Here is a 15021-nt window from a genome sequence, read left to right on the forward strand (position 1 = left end):
TTATGATCTCCTCTTTAAACAAAATTATCTTTTAGAATAGAAACCTGTGAGCCTAGTACTGCTTCTTAAGCCTGCAAAGATAGAATGATATTTAAACAACTCATCTTTTCTCTTTTTTTCCATTACATGTTCCTGCTTGTTTTCTTTTTGACATTTATAGTGTGTAATATATAGTTTACTTGTTGGCCTATTCATTGACATAATTTATGGCACAAATATTTGTTAAGGTCTCCTATGTGTGAAACACTGCCGAGTGCTGGGAATACAGCTGTGAAGTGAACAAGAGAGGTAAGATCCTACTAGAATATGACCTTTCTGAAGATAAGGCCTGGAGCTGAGGTTGGTCAGCTTGGCAGGGAGCCTGGTATCAAAGGAGGTTCCCAGACCTAGGGAGGAGCTGCTGCTGCTCACATGCTGAGCTGCCTAGGCCTGGAGGATGTGAAGGCGGTAGAGTGTGAATATTTACTGTGTCTTTTCTTATTTCTGTGCTTCACTCAATTGCTGTATCCCTCATCTAGAATCCTGGCTCTTGTGAAGGTATTTTTGTAAAGTCTTTGGGTGGGAGATGAGTGCTAGAAATTTCTATGTTGCCATTTTGTTGACATCACCCTGTAACCAACACTGACATTTTAAATCCTTACCTATATCATTGAAGTTTTACCAAATATCCTCATGGGATAAAGTATAATGATTACAGTCATTTTATAACAGAGGAAGTTGAAGTTTGATCTGCTGTCACTATAGATCAGTTTGCATTTTCTAGATTTATATAAGCAGAATCACAGTGTGTACACTTCTGTCTTCTTTCACTTAGCCTAATTACTTTGAGATTCATCAATACTGTTGGTTTAGCCAGTTAGGTTTTAGCCATTACACATAAATTGACTATGGATGCTCATGTGCAAGTCTTGAAGAGACTTGCTTTCTTTTCTTGTGGGCATATAGAAATGGAAAGGCTGGATCATGAGATAGGTGGATAACTTTTAAATATGTCTTCAGATTCTTGTACATCTTCTCAACATTTTCTAATTTCTTTATTTGGGTCCATGATAAATTGGAGAGTTACCTTTTGTATACACTGCAAAAGTCTGGATCAAACTTCATTTTTAAAAAAATATGGACATCAAAAAAAATATGGACATCAATTTTTCTACTGCAATTTGTTGATAAGACTATTCTTTCTCCATTGAGTTGTCTCTCCACCACTGTCAAAAATCAACTGTCCATATACAACTGACCCTTGAACAACATAGGCCTAGGCAGCTCAGCATGGACCATAGGGGAAATAGAGTGAAGTGAGCACTTGACTTGACCACAGAGCTCAGAGTTGGCCCACCTCAGCACCAGGTCACCTCTTGAAGCACAAGGGGGCTCCCTGTGGACTCTGGCAAATGCTGCCTCCAGCTCACACCAGTGTTGCTGGATCCAGAGGCCCCAACTAGATCCCAGAGCTTGAGGCAGCATCCTTGACTCCAAATTCCCAGCCAACCCTCATGAACCTCGTCTGCTGATCTATCCTGGATTCTGCAGGCTTCCACAGCTCCAGGGGGCTCCTATGGCTCCAGAACCCTGGCAGGCTCCTTCAACCCTAGGCAGCTCCAATGACACCAGGCTTCCATCAAGCTCCCATGAATTTTGGTTCCCAGCTCATCCCAGCAGCAGCTTCTCCCTAGGTCTGGGAACCTTTGATACCAGGCTCCCTACCAAGCTGACCAACCTCAGCTCCAGGCCTTATCTTCAGAAAGGTCATATTCTAGTAGGATCTTACCTCTCTTGTTCACTTCACAGCTGTATTCCCAGCACTCGGCAGTGTTTCACACATAGGAGACCTTAACAAATATTTGTGCCATAAATTATGTCAATGAATAGGCCAACAAGTAAACTATATATTACACACTATAAATGTCAAAAAGAAAACAAGCAGGAACATGTAATGGAAAAAAAGAGAAAAGATGAGTTGTTTAAATATCATTCTGTCTTTGCAGGCTTAAGAAGCACTAAGCTTGGGATCCCTGGGTGGCGCAGCGGTTTAGCGCCTGCCTTTGGCCCAGGGCGGGATCCTGGAGACCCGGGATCGAATCCCCCATCGGGCTCCCGGTGCATGAAGCCTGCTTCTCCCTCTGCCTATGTCTCTGCCTCTCTCTCTCTCTCTCTCTCTCTCTCTCTCTGTGACTATCATAAATAAATTTAAAAAAAAATTAAAAAAAAAAAGAAGAAGCACTAAGCTTCATAATTTCACATGTGGGATGCATCTACTCCACGCAGACTCCAGCTACGTAGATTGCCATCCTACTACATGCTAAAACAGCTGAGAATGAGGTAAAAAGATGTCTGTTAAATTTTAAGTTTACTTGTGAATTTTTGTGGAAATTAATGGACTATGTAGGTGTATAATGAAAATATTGGAAGTACAAAAATGAATTAAATATGTAAAATATTTTTATATTTTTACCTGCTTTATTTATTTTAAACATATTTATTTATTCATGAGAGACACACAGGCAGAGACACAGGCAGAGGGAGAAGCAGGCTTTCTGCAGGTAGCCAGATGTGGGACTCGATCCCAGGACCCTGGGATCATGAACTGAACTGAAGGCAGATGCTCAACCACAGAGGCAGCCAAGCATCCCTTGTAAGATTACTTAAACGAGGGATCCCTGGGTGGCGCAGCGGTTTGGTGCCTGCCTTTGGCCCAGGGCGCGATCCTGGAGACCGGGGATCGAATCCCATGTCGGGCTCCCGGTGCGTGGAGCCTGCTTCTCCCTCTGTCTGTGTCTCTGCCTCTCTCTGTGACTAACATAAATAAATAAAAAATTTAAAAAAAAACAAAGAAAAGGATTATTTAAATGAAAAATTTCCTAGAAACGTAATACTGAACCCACTGAGTTTAAAAATAAAAACTGTTAACCTGATGGTTATGAGAAAGAGGGAGAGACAGGTGAAATAGGTGATGGGGTTGAAGGAGTGCACTTATCCTGATGAGCACTGAGTGATGTATGAAGTCTTGAATTACTATATTGTACACCTGAAACTAATATAACACTGTACAAGATTAAAATTTAAAAATTTTTTAAAAATAAAAAATAAACTTTTTAAAAGAGATAAATTACCTAACTATATAGAAACTAGACTGGAAATACATAACTAATAAATACTAGACTCTAGGGGCATCTGGGTGGCTCATTCCTTTAAGTATCTGCCTTCAGCTCAGGATCCTGGGATCAAGCCCCATATAAGGCTCCCTGCTAAGTAGTAATCCTGCTTGTTCCTCTCCCTCTCTCTGCCCCTTCCCACCTGCTCATGCTCTCATTCTTCCTCAAATAAATAAATAAAATCTTTAAAAATATATGAGACTATAAATACTAGACCATACAATCAACATTTAAAATGGCAATATTTTGGGTTTGTGAAAGCAAATTATATCATTTTCAACTAAATTAGATCTTGTGGTTTCAAAGACGATGGAAAAGGACAGTCAAACCATTGTATCTTTTGCTGGAAATTCCCAGGTCAAAGCTAACTTTAATTTTATCTGTAGTATTAAATATTATTTAGAGAAGAGTAAAAACAGAAATAAACCCAGTGCTTGAAAAATTCAAAAGCAAATCTACACGTCATATGCTGAGATAAGCAAAGTACCCACAAAGATCCACAAAATATGCAGTTGTTGAAAAATGCATAATGTTGATGCCTTCGTAATTTAAAAACAGAAGTATTAAGACAATATTATCTCGGCAGAAAACTACATAAGAAAAAGAAAATATAAGCAGCACCCAAAGAGTCATGGTTTTCAAAACTTTTATTGCATATACACTATTCAATACATTTATTGAACAAGGTCAATATTTTATGCCTTCTATTTTTATTAAATATAAGTTTTAGACTTATAGCTGGTGCTGATAATTGCATTTGTAAATGAAATAAAGACCTTTATTGATATTTTCACTTTGAAAGCAAGGAGAGATTGGCAAATTAAAATTATTTCTTCTGAAGTTATTTAGAGCTAGGGCAGCCCGGGTGGCTCAGTGGTTCAACACCGCCCTCCCCAGGGACATGATCCTGGAGACCCGGGATTGAGTCCCATGTTGGGCTCCCTGTGTGGAGCCTGCTTCTCCCTCTGCCTGTGTCTCTGCTTCTCTCTCTCTCTCTCTCTCTGTCTCTCATGAATAAATAAATAAAATCTTTTTAAAATTTTGAAGTTATTTAGATCTAGAATCTGGGTACTCTATATCCTATAAAAGGATATAGAGCACCCAGATGGCTCAGTGGGTTAAACATCTGATTCTTGATTTTGGCTCAGGTCATGATCTCTGTGTGGGGAGATTGCTGCCTCGGACTCCACAGGGAGTCTACTTGAGATTCTCTCCCTCTGTCTCTCCCCCCACTATCTATCTAAAATAAAAATAAAGAAAAAAGTTAAGATATTAGACAAAAACAACAAAAATCTCTAAGTTCTATAAAACCAATATAAAACATATTTTTTTCATTATGTAATGAAACTAAGAAAAGCCTTTCTACCTGAAAATTTAAAAACCCTCTATTAAAAACATCTTGGGTGACGGGGGAAATATAAATATAAATTATGTAATTTCTATAAAAAAGAATAAAAATATTATCTATCTGCATTTGTGGGATATAGATAAAGCAGAGATAAGAAAATTCATTGTCTGAAACATTTTTACAAAAAATAAAAATAAGTTCTTTAATTCCCCAACTCAAAATACTGAAGGTACATGTGCATTTCCCCTTTCATCCAGCAATCCTTCTAGGACTCATCTTTAAATCACTTCTAGGAATTTCGTGTTGTTCTTCCAACAATATAAAAATAGATGTCTGTATATAGGGAGTCCCTTAGGACTCCAGATCTGTGAGAGGCTGAAGAAGAGTAGGAAAAAAGCAGTACTTTAGGGGATGTGACATGGGCTGTTAGTATATGAGAAAAATCCCTAGGGGTCTAGGGCTGCCCAAGAGTAATTGGGTATAAAGTTTAGGCTTTATGGTTCTTTCAATAGCAAGTGGAAGGGAACACTACCTCTACCAGTCACACACATACATGCATATGCATACATGAAAATGATTAATGGGAGGCACCTGAGCAGCTCAGCCTTTGGCTCTGCCTTTGGCTTAGGTTGTGATCCCAGGGTACTGGGATCGAGTCCCACATCAGGCTCCCCATAGGGAGCCTGCTTCTCCCTCTGCCTATTTCTCTGCCTCTCTCTGTGTGTTTCTCATAAATAAATAAATAAAAATCTTAAAATCAAACAAAAAAAAACAATGGGAAACTGTCTGGAAACCAAAACCATTAGAGTAGGGAAATACGATTATAAAATGCACTCTTGCTTTGCGTATAGCATTTTAAAATATCATCAGATATTGATTATTTTAAATAGAGATGTTTTTTCCTTTGTTTTTAAGTGAAATAATGCATGCAAGGTATTTAGAAGTAAGAGATACTAGTGATGCTTAATAAGTTCTAAATTTCTTCTTGGTTTCCCCCTTAGAGCTACCAAAGTTAATTAGCAAACATACTACATTCCAAATGCTATGCTGAATTTTTTATATGCATTTTTGCATTTTATCCTCACAAAAGTCCTTTGTCTGCATTTTGCAGAAGAGGAAATAGGGATAAGAGGGTAAGTGCCTTTTCCAGATATAATAAGCCAGCAAAGGTCAGAGCATGGACTCAACCCAGATACAGCCTGACAAAAGCCTGATGCTCTTAAGCACTACACAATGCTGTTTCCTGATCTATTAAAATTAACTGACAGTTCAGAATAAAAACGTATTCATGCAGAGTATTTATTTGAAAAGAAAACTTTCCTTTCTATAAAGTTCTGGGATCGTTTGTTCTATACTCATGAAGATGTTTTCTGACAATGTGACATTTAAGACTTATGGTTCCATGATAATCAGGCATAGAATACCTTTCATAACTTCATAAAATTGCATAGTGACTCAATCCTACTGACTTGCACTGCTTTATCTTAAAGACCTGTTCTGTAATTACAAAAAAGGTGACCAGAAATAGACAAAATGTAGCGTGTTGATGGGTAAGGGCATAAGGGAGTCCTCTGGAGTCCTGGTTACAGAGCTTTAAACATATGTAAAAGCTAAAATGACTAGATACCCTTGAAATTATGTGCACCATATTTTAGGTAAGTTATGCCTCAAACAGATGTAGGAAAGAAGGAAGAAAGTGAGGAAAGAAGGGAAGAATAAAGAAAGGAGGAAAAAGGAAAGTCAAGAAAGGAAAGAGAACAGATTATCATGACATGACACAGAGGCACAGGTTTGAGCAGAGTCAGATTTTGAGTTTCAGGCAGATTACAGGCAGAGCTATGGAGTGGCAGTTGAGTCTAGGACTCAGTCTAAAATGGAAATAAAAATTTGAGGACCATCGTCACTGCATAGATGATATTTAAAGTTGTGAAAGTCATAATACTACATTAGATTCCTAGGAAGTGGGTGAAGTAATGTGCTAAATCCCAGAATATGCTGAAGCTTCTGAAAATAAGATGTAAAAGTCCACCAGAAGTGTCAAAAACAGAAGAATTAGAAAGTATTAAAGAACATAACAAAGAGTATAGTGTAAATGAATGCCACAGATACAGATTACTGTTTAACTCCCATTTTATTTTTATTTTTTCTATCAAGAGATGAATCTATATATTCTATAGCTCTGTGCAATTATCTGAAGGAGGAAGAGAATTACGTAATCTCTGAGGAGAGAATAATGAATCATCTAATGCTTGGGAGATATTGAAAAGCTTTTCCAAGTGATTATAGTATTACTATAAATTAACCTTGAAAAATGATAAAGGAGAACAATATTAGGTGACTGACATATGGTAAATGGAAAGGGCAAAAATAATCTTGAATGCTTGAGACCAACCTAAGGGAAATTCTTATTATTTAAAATATTTTTCTTTTGGGATCCCTGGGTGGCGCAGCGGTTTGGCGCCTGCCTTTGGCCCAGGGCGCGATCCTGGAGACCCGGGATCGAATCCCACGTCGGGCTCCCGGTGCATGGAGCCTGCTTCTCCCTCTGTCTGTGTCTCTGCCTCTCTCTCTCTCTCTCTCTGTGACTATCATAAAAAAAAAAAATAAATAAATAAATAAAAAAAAATAAAAAATAAATATATTTTTCTTTTATATCTTAGCATCTTGAACTATGGGTTCACATGTAAAGTAGGATAATAAATAAATACACATTTTTTAAAATTTTGCTAAACTAAATGTGATTCTCTTTTTGATAGTTTGTGCATATAAATCAAGATTGATCCCATTTTATAAAACTGTGTGTGTGCCCAAGTTCATCTAAATGTTCAACAGAATTTCATTAAATTCTTATTAATACATGGGGACTATTTGCAAATACTATTATGGATATTTGGAAATGGTTAAAAAAGTGCTAATTGAGGGAAAATATCAATGTCTAGTTCTCTGTATTTGTTTAACACAAGATCTTTACCTTGACTGTATGCTACTAATCAATGCTTCAAGTAATTTCTATGCAGGAAAGCAATTAGGAGTGCATTGGGTCAGAAATGACCAATCTCAGGAATTTATAACAGTTTTATTTTTTATTCAAACTAAGTGAACTCAGTTAAACCAAGTTTTGCCAATTTGAATTGAAATGTTTGGGAAGTGGGACGCCTAGGCGGCTCAGTGGTTGAGTGTCTGCCTTAGGCTCAGAGTGTGTTCCTGAAGTTCCAGGATCAAGTCTCACATCCGGCTCCCTGCATGGAGCCTGCTTCTCCCTCTGCCTATGTCTCTGCCTCTCTCTTTCTGTGTCTTTCATGAATAAATAAATAAAATCTTAAAAAAAAAAAAAAAAGAAGAAGGAGGAGGAGGAGAAGGAGAAGGAGAAGAAAGAAGAAGAAGAAGAAGAAGAAGAAGAAGAAGAAGAAGAAGAAGAAGAAGAAGAAGAAGAAGAGGAGGAGGAGGAGGAGGAGGAGGCATCCCAGTGGTTCAGCGGCTTAGTGCTGCCTTTGGCCCAGGGCGTGATCCTAGAGACCCAGGATCAAGTCCCACATCTGGCTCCCTGTATGGAGCCTGCTTCTCCCTCTGCCTGTGTCTCTGCCTCTCTGTCTCTCTCTCACTCTATCTCTCTGTGTCCCTCATGAATAAATAAAATCTTTAAAAAATAATAAAAATTTTAAAAATTAAAAAATAAATGTATGGGAAGTCCCAAAACTCCAGGCAAGATAACATGGATTTACTCTCCTGAAGATAAGATTAGAATGTAATTGTAATTTGTTAAACTGCAACGTAATAAAGAAGGACTATAGGGATCCCTGGGTGGCGCAGCGGTTTGGCGCCTGCCTTTGGCCCAGGGCGCGATCCTGGAGACCCGGGATCGAATCCCACGTCAGGCTCCCGGTGCATGGAGCCTGCTTCTCCCTCTGCCTGTGTCTCTGCCTCTCTCTCTCTCTCTGTGTGTGACTGTCATAAATAAATTTTAAAAAATTATAAAAAAAAAAGAAGGACTATATAATTACATAGGGTAGGTCACTGTAAGCCCTTAATGAGTTACCCTCCCTCCCACCTCCACCTCCCTCACCCCCCACCAATCAACTTCACCTGGAAGTTGTGGACTATATTTTGTGAGACTGACACAGATATTTTAAAAAAGGATGTGTTGCCAAAAAATCCTTAAGGTATTTCCTGTTATATGCAAAAGAACACTACGTTTTTTGAAAATAAAAGGATAGTTGTCATATCCACCTCTTTGGTAAACATGGAACATCCCTTCTATTTCTATGAAGAGGAAGAAATAAGAGCCAACTTCCCTTTGACACATAATAAATACATACAAGGAAGGAATACTTTTAAAGGAATCGTGTAAGTTTAGTTGATTCTGAAGTTCGTTCTCTCTTTAATGCCATGTTTATTATTTTTAAATGATTAGTTGATATATTGATTGTTTGGTGCATGTAAAATTGGAGGTAAAAGGAAAAATAGCTAAAAATTTAGTGTAGAGGAACATACCACAATATATTTGATGGAACAAGAACACTGAAATAAAAAAAAAGAACACTGAAATTAAAAGGTAATTAAGGGTATTAATATATATCAAGTTATATTTGTTATGAAATATCCACTGGATATCTAGCTCCATTTGTATATGTCTGGCAAGCAAAAGCTAGCCTTTCATTCAAATATTTATATTGAATTTATATTGAGGACCTACCATGTCCCATATGTGCTAATCAGTTGCAGTGGGAAATCTTGACTTCATGGAAGGTATGGATTTCCTTCATCTTACTGTGGGCAGATTTTATATTATTTACTAAATATGAAGAACTCCATTACTGTAGGTCATCATTATTATCAGGGATGCAAATTTTATTCAACTTTATTATTGGCAATTTGGAGTATGAGGGTAATGACTTGACAAATTTTAGGTTGAACTACTTACTGCTTGCAAGGACAACAAATAAATGGAGAAGAAAGTGATTAATGAGATCAAGCCAACCCTCTCTATGAAAGAAAGAAAAAGAAAGGAAAAGAAAGAAAGTGAAAGAAAGAAAGGAATGGAGTTGGGAATTGAGTTTATAGCCAATTTATGAAAGGTCATAACATTTCAACTAAATTATTTAATTTATAGGAAAGAGCAGCTGTTGGAAGATTTTTAAGCAGAAAGGAAATACATGATGAGTATGCTCTGGGATGTATCGTTTGGTAGCAGTGTACATGGTGAATTGGTTTCCTACATCCCACAATAAGATGAAGGAAATCCATACCTTCCATGAAGTCAGGATTCCCCAATGCAACTAATCAGCACATATGGGACATAGTAGATCCTCAATAGCAATTTGGGTATTGCTATTTCATGAAGAAAAATGGGAGGAAAGAAGAGCAAGCAAAAAGACTGAGATACTCTTTAATCACTGAATCAAGGTGATCAAGAGGTAGCTGAGAAACTAAATTAAATTCAATCTCCTTTGGTGGAATAAAGTCAGTGTTGACCCATTCTGCCTGCTATGAACCTGAATGGAGAAATGAGAAGCTAAGAATCTCTAGAGAATGATGATCTGCTCCTGCTCCCATTCCCGTAACTCACCCATCATGCAATTATGTAACTCAGCTGCAATTTTTCTAAGTATCAAATCTTGCCCAATTACCTCACAGTTTTGTTGTGATATCACAACATAACATTCCTGAATATTTCATGACAGTAAAAAAAAGTGTACAAATATTAGATATTATCATTCTGCTCAGACTACATGAGGACCATCATTTTCTAATGTATTTTTTAAGATTTTATTTATTTATTCATGAGAGACACATAGAGGCAGAGACATAGGCAGAGGGAGAAGCAGGCTTCCTAAGGGGATCCTAATGCAGGATCCCATTGCAGGACCCCATCCCAGGACCCAGGACCATGCCCTGAGCTGAAGGTAGACGCTCAACCACTGAGCCATCCAAGCGTCCTGTCTAATGTATGATTCTGTATAGGAACCTTCAGTAAAGGACAACTTAAAGGAAAAAAAAAACTCTGAAAAATAATAACTTATTATAAACTCTTGAAACAAGAAAAAATATCAAGGTTGTGAGGTTATGATACCATTCTTAAATATCACAAAAGCCCTTTCACTGGGCTATCAATTTTGAGTGTGTTAACCTATCAAAACCAATTCACCATGTACACTACTACCAAACGATACATCCCAGAGCATACTCATCATGTATTTCCTTTCTGCTTAAAAATCTTCCAACAGATGCTCTTTCCTATAAATTAAATAATTTACTTGAAATGTTATGACCTTTTATAAATTGGCTATAAACTCAATTCCCAACTCCATTCCTTTCCCTTAGTAGGATAATGTATCTATTTGTAAATCCCTAGAAGATAACACCGTAAGAATAACTAGGGTTGCTTCTTAAGGCTCTTTTACCCATTTGTGAAAGGAAGGATGTGGTATTTTCCTCTTTATGGCACCAATATCACCAGCATATGGAACATAACTTGCATTTAATGCATATGTGCTAAATCCAAAATATGTAGCTGATAGTCTATGAATCTTGATTCTTATTCATCAGAGTATAGAGTTTCAACATATCTACTATTATGTATATCACTAATTAGCGTATAGATGTGTTAGTACTCTCTTGTTGCAGAAATAAGAAAACGCAATCCAAAATGACATAAACAATATAGGTTTTTCTTAATTGTATGACTAAGAAAACCAAAAGTGGGCACACTGCTGAAGTCAAAGGTTTCCAATGTCTTTAAATCATGAGATTCATTTTTCTGCAGTCCTCTCAATTCTGTTCTCCATGTATTGGTTTTTCCTGCAGGTTATCTCACAATCCTATTAAAAATCAAGCTGTAGTTTAAACATGGAACTAAAAGCAAGGTATTTATCTCCTCAGTGAATGGATTTTTACACAATAACATGGAATGAATTTAAATGAGATTTAATGTCACCTCTCAGCTTTCTTAGGCAAAATTTCAAGGAATGAGAACATATTTAACTCAAGGAGGAGTAATGGGATACAACTTCTCACCCCTCCAGGCAGGGTACAGGACTGATGGCAGACAACCAGGTAAGTTGGTGAGTATTTGTACTGGTTTTGAGAAACTGGTGCTTATGTGTCAAATCAAGGAACAAAAAGAAATTTTACCAGTGGATTTTAGCAAATATAACAGCACAGGCATGGGACTGGGTGTTCTTTCTGCCGCCTCAGACTTCCCAGAATGATAGTCATGGAGCCATGGGGTCCAAGGGTATTTGATGCTCAATTAAAATTGCCAAGTTATAATGAGTATGTTGGCCTCTATTCAATTTAAGACTTAGCAATTTTAAATAATTGAGGGGTGTATTTTGAATGGAAGGTTTATCAAGATCTGATGGAACTGAGGTGGGAGTAAGAGAGAGATTGGAATCAAGAGTATGAGATTGGGAACTGAACAACTAGAATTTGGGTATTGCTATTTCATGAGATGGAGAAAATTCAGGATGATCATGTTTCAGTGGAAAGATCAGAAGTTCAGTGTTGGATAAGTTGTGCATGCCTTTTATATAGGGATGTTGAGTACATAGTTGTATATTTGAATCTGAAGTTCAGAGGAGAGCTCCAGAGTGAGATATAAAGTTGGGAATCCTCAACATATAAAAATAGATATTTAAAGACATTAGATTTGTTGAGATCATGGAGTGAGTATAAATAGGAAACGGAAAATATCTAAAGATAGCCCTGGAGTACTAATACATTAACAGTTCTGGGAAAAAAAAAAAAAAACAAATTTACTTCACTTCACTAGAAGCCATGTGAAAGAAAGAATGTTTTAAGGACGAGGGATAAGAATCGAGTCATTGATGCCCTTGAGAAAGGCAGTTTTCATGGAGTCATGGAGGCAAAATTTTTATTAGAGGCAATATACCCAGAATCTTATACTTCCTCACTATTGCGCAGCAACCATTTTTTGTCTATCTTCCTATCCTGTCCTTAATATTTGCCACAGCTTCCTAACTGTCCACATCTAGTCCAACTCCACATCAGTAGAATGATCTTGTTAAGACATCAATTGAATTATGTCATTTTTATGTTTGAACCCTCTAGCAGCTTCTCCAGTAGCTCCTCCAACAGCTTCCTTCTCACTCTGAAAATAAGACACAGAACCAGATAACACAGCATCCAAAGGCGGGAAAAGTAAGTAGAAGCTTTATAGTGGCAGGTAAGTATCTATCTGAGGTTCATTTGAACTGGGCCAGCTTAGGTCACATGCTTTTTTCAGTCACTATGGAATAAAGTGACCTGAATCATGTTCTGAATTAGTTTAGCACAAGTCGCATGTTCTCCCCTCCCATGTCAGAAGCCAGGTGTGGAGTCCACTTCTCAGAACCACAAAAGTCCACAAAGAGAAATGAGTACTGGTGGGAAGAAGGAAAGTAAACATGATGTTAAAAGGTCATCAAAAACTGTTCACTAAACTGATGGGCTTTGTAAAATCTTACTATAATAAAACACAAAGCTGGTCAGGAAAACCTACACCAAAATGTTTCCTGATGCTTGCTTTAAGCACACATAAAAGAGAATGTTTCCTTTAGTTCAATCAAATGAAATACATGAACAATTATATTTTCAATGTGAAATATTTTGGAGACAAAATATTTGGGGGTGCCTAGATGGCTCAGTCGGTTAAGTGTCTGCCTTCAGTTCAGGTTAAGATTCTAGAGTCCTGGGATCAAGCCCCATTGGGCTCCCTGTTCAGCGGGCAGTCTACTTCCCCCTTTCCCTCTGCCCCGTCTCCTGCTTGTACTCTCAGTCTCCTTCAAAAAAATAAGCAAAATCTTTAAATGATAACCACACAGATGGTTATCAACACACTAAAATTGCTTAATTGTTTCTGGATATAAATATCACACCTGTAGAATAATTCTTATTAACACTCATCTCTTACTAAAAACTACAGACTGCCTGTTAAATAATTCATAACCTGGAACAAGAAAAGATACTTTTGTTCCATTACCCATATCTTATTAAATGTTTCCTACTAATATTTCCTATTAATGTTTAATTTAACATGCCTCATCAATGGGCTGATTTCTAATCATAGAGAGCAGGTAATTTTATTAAGTATATTGTTTTATTAAGCAATATTAAGGATATTGGAATATCCTTAAGCCCTTAACCTTTTAAATTAAAAAAAAAGAATACTAACTAGTTTCTGAATTTATTCCCTTCTATCTCTTTGCCAGCATAAGCACAAATTTTTTGCAAGTCACAAAGGAAACATGAATACTTCTGTTGGCTTATTTTGCAAAACAAATGAAATCTATTTTTCTTAATCTTCTCTATGCTATCATCCAGGACATTCCTGGCTACAAATGAGAAAAAGGAAGACAAAAAGATGGAACAGACAAGGAAGAGAAAAAGGAGGAAAGAGAAGAGGACAAAGTAGAGAACAAGAAAAAGCATACAGTCAGAATTTATTATTTTTTATCTGAATAAATGAGGTAGTTAATAATGGACAGTAAATGCTTGACCAGAGTCCTCAAAAGGGGAGCAAACCATTGAAAAACTACTTTTTATCAGGCACTATCTTATTTTTCTTATTTTCTTATTTTAGCCTTAAGATCAAATTGGGAAATAGGCCATCTTTTGGCAATCAGAAAATTAGAAACAGACATTTTTAGCAACATTGATGTGGGAAATAAAGGCAAGAGAAAAATAGAATTAAATCTCCTTACTGCCTACAGCCCACTGACAAGTCCTTGAAACTGGTAATCTTCCTCTATAGCTCAGCTGCCTCAATGTTGACACTTTGCTAAAGGCAAAGGCAATCTTAGCTTAACAATATCCTGACCTCCCCAGGGTCCTGTAAATCTAATTTAACATATAAAAATTCCTTTGGAATTTCCTTTATCTCTAATCCTCAAAATACATTTTAGCAATCTGTCCTCCAAGGATACAGCCCACTGATATACACCTGAAAGATCTCATGACTAAGGTTTTCTTAAACAGTAATAAATGATTTTTCCCTAACTAGCTAGCCCCCCCAAGATCCTAGAAACCTTACTTCCAAAATTTCTCAGAGACTTACACTATCCCTAACCCTCTCCCAACATGAAAATATATAACCAGTGACCCATCTCAACCCCAGTGCACCTCTTTCTGTACACAGGTCATGTCCTCATGATTTAATAAAACCACCATTTACACCAAAGATATCTCTAGAATTCTTTCTTGGCCATCAGCTCCAAACCCCAAGATTTCTACATTGCAATGCCTGGTTTTGTGTGCTATTTAAGTCGGAACTAGAATTGGATTCCAATTTCTTTGATTATTTAGTTCTTTTAATTATTTTATTATGCTGCTTCTCAAATCAGAAGGAAACCATTCGGGCTGGCAATTTTTTTTTCTCTACTCCATGTCTGATTATGACAAGTAGTTACAATATCTGTGTTTATTTATAAAAGCATGAATCCTGTTCTTATTACAAATTTGTTTTGTACAGTGATGCAATCTGACATAACTTGGGTTCCTAATTCTCAAATTGTTTTGCAAAAA

At 37.0% G+C, this 15021-nt stretch overlaps 1 long non-coding RNA gene across 3 annotated transcripts; it reads left to right on the plus strand.

Moving 5' to 3' along the window:
* The first annotated feature begins 2212 nt into the window (after positions 1-2212).
* Positions 2213-14960, plus strand: LOC144317402 (uncharacterized). 3 transcript variants are annotated; one of them, XR_013383408.1, is made up of 5 exons: positions 2213-2319; positions 11305-11363; positions 11442-11553; positions 12571-12660; positions 13822-14960. It is a non-coding gene; the product is annotated as an uncharacterized LOC144317402 (long non-coding RNA). The 3 variants fall into 3 exon arrangements; XR_013383407.1 differs by lacking the exon at positions 11305-11363 and having other exon boundaries at positions 13710-14959; XR_013383406.1 differs by lacking the exon at positions 11305-11363 and having other exon boundaries at positions 13822-14959.
* The last annotated feature ends 61 nt before the right edge of the window (positions 14961-15021 follow it).

Source organism: Canis aureus, chromosome 7, assembly GCF_053574225.1.
Source record: "Canis aureus isolate CA01 chromosome 7, VMU_Caureus_v.1.0, whole genome shotgun sequence".
Classification (NCBI taxonomy): domain Eukaryota; kingdom Metazoa; phylum Chordata; class Mammalia; order Carnivora; family Canidae; genus Canis; species Canis aureus.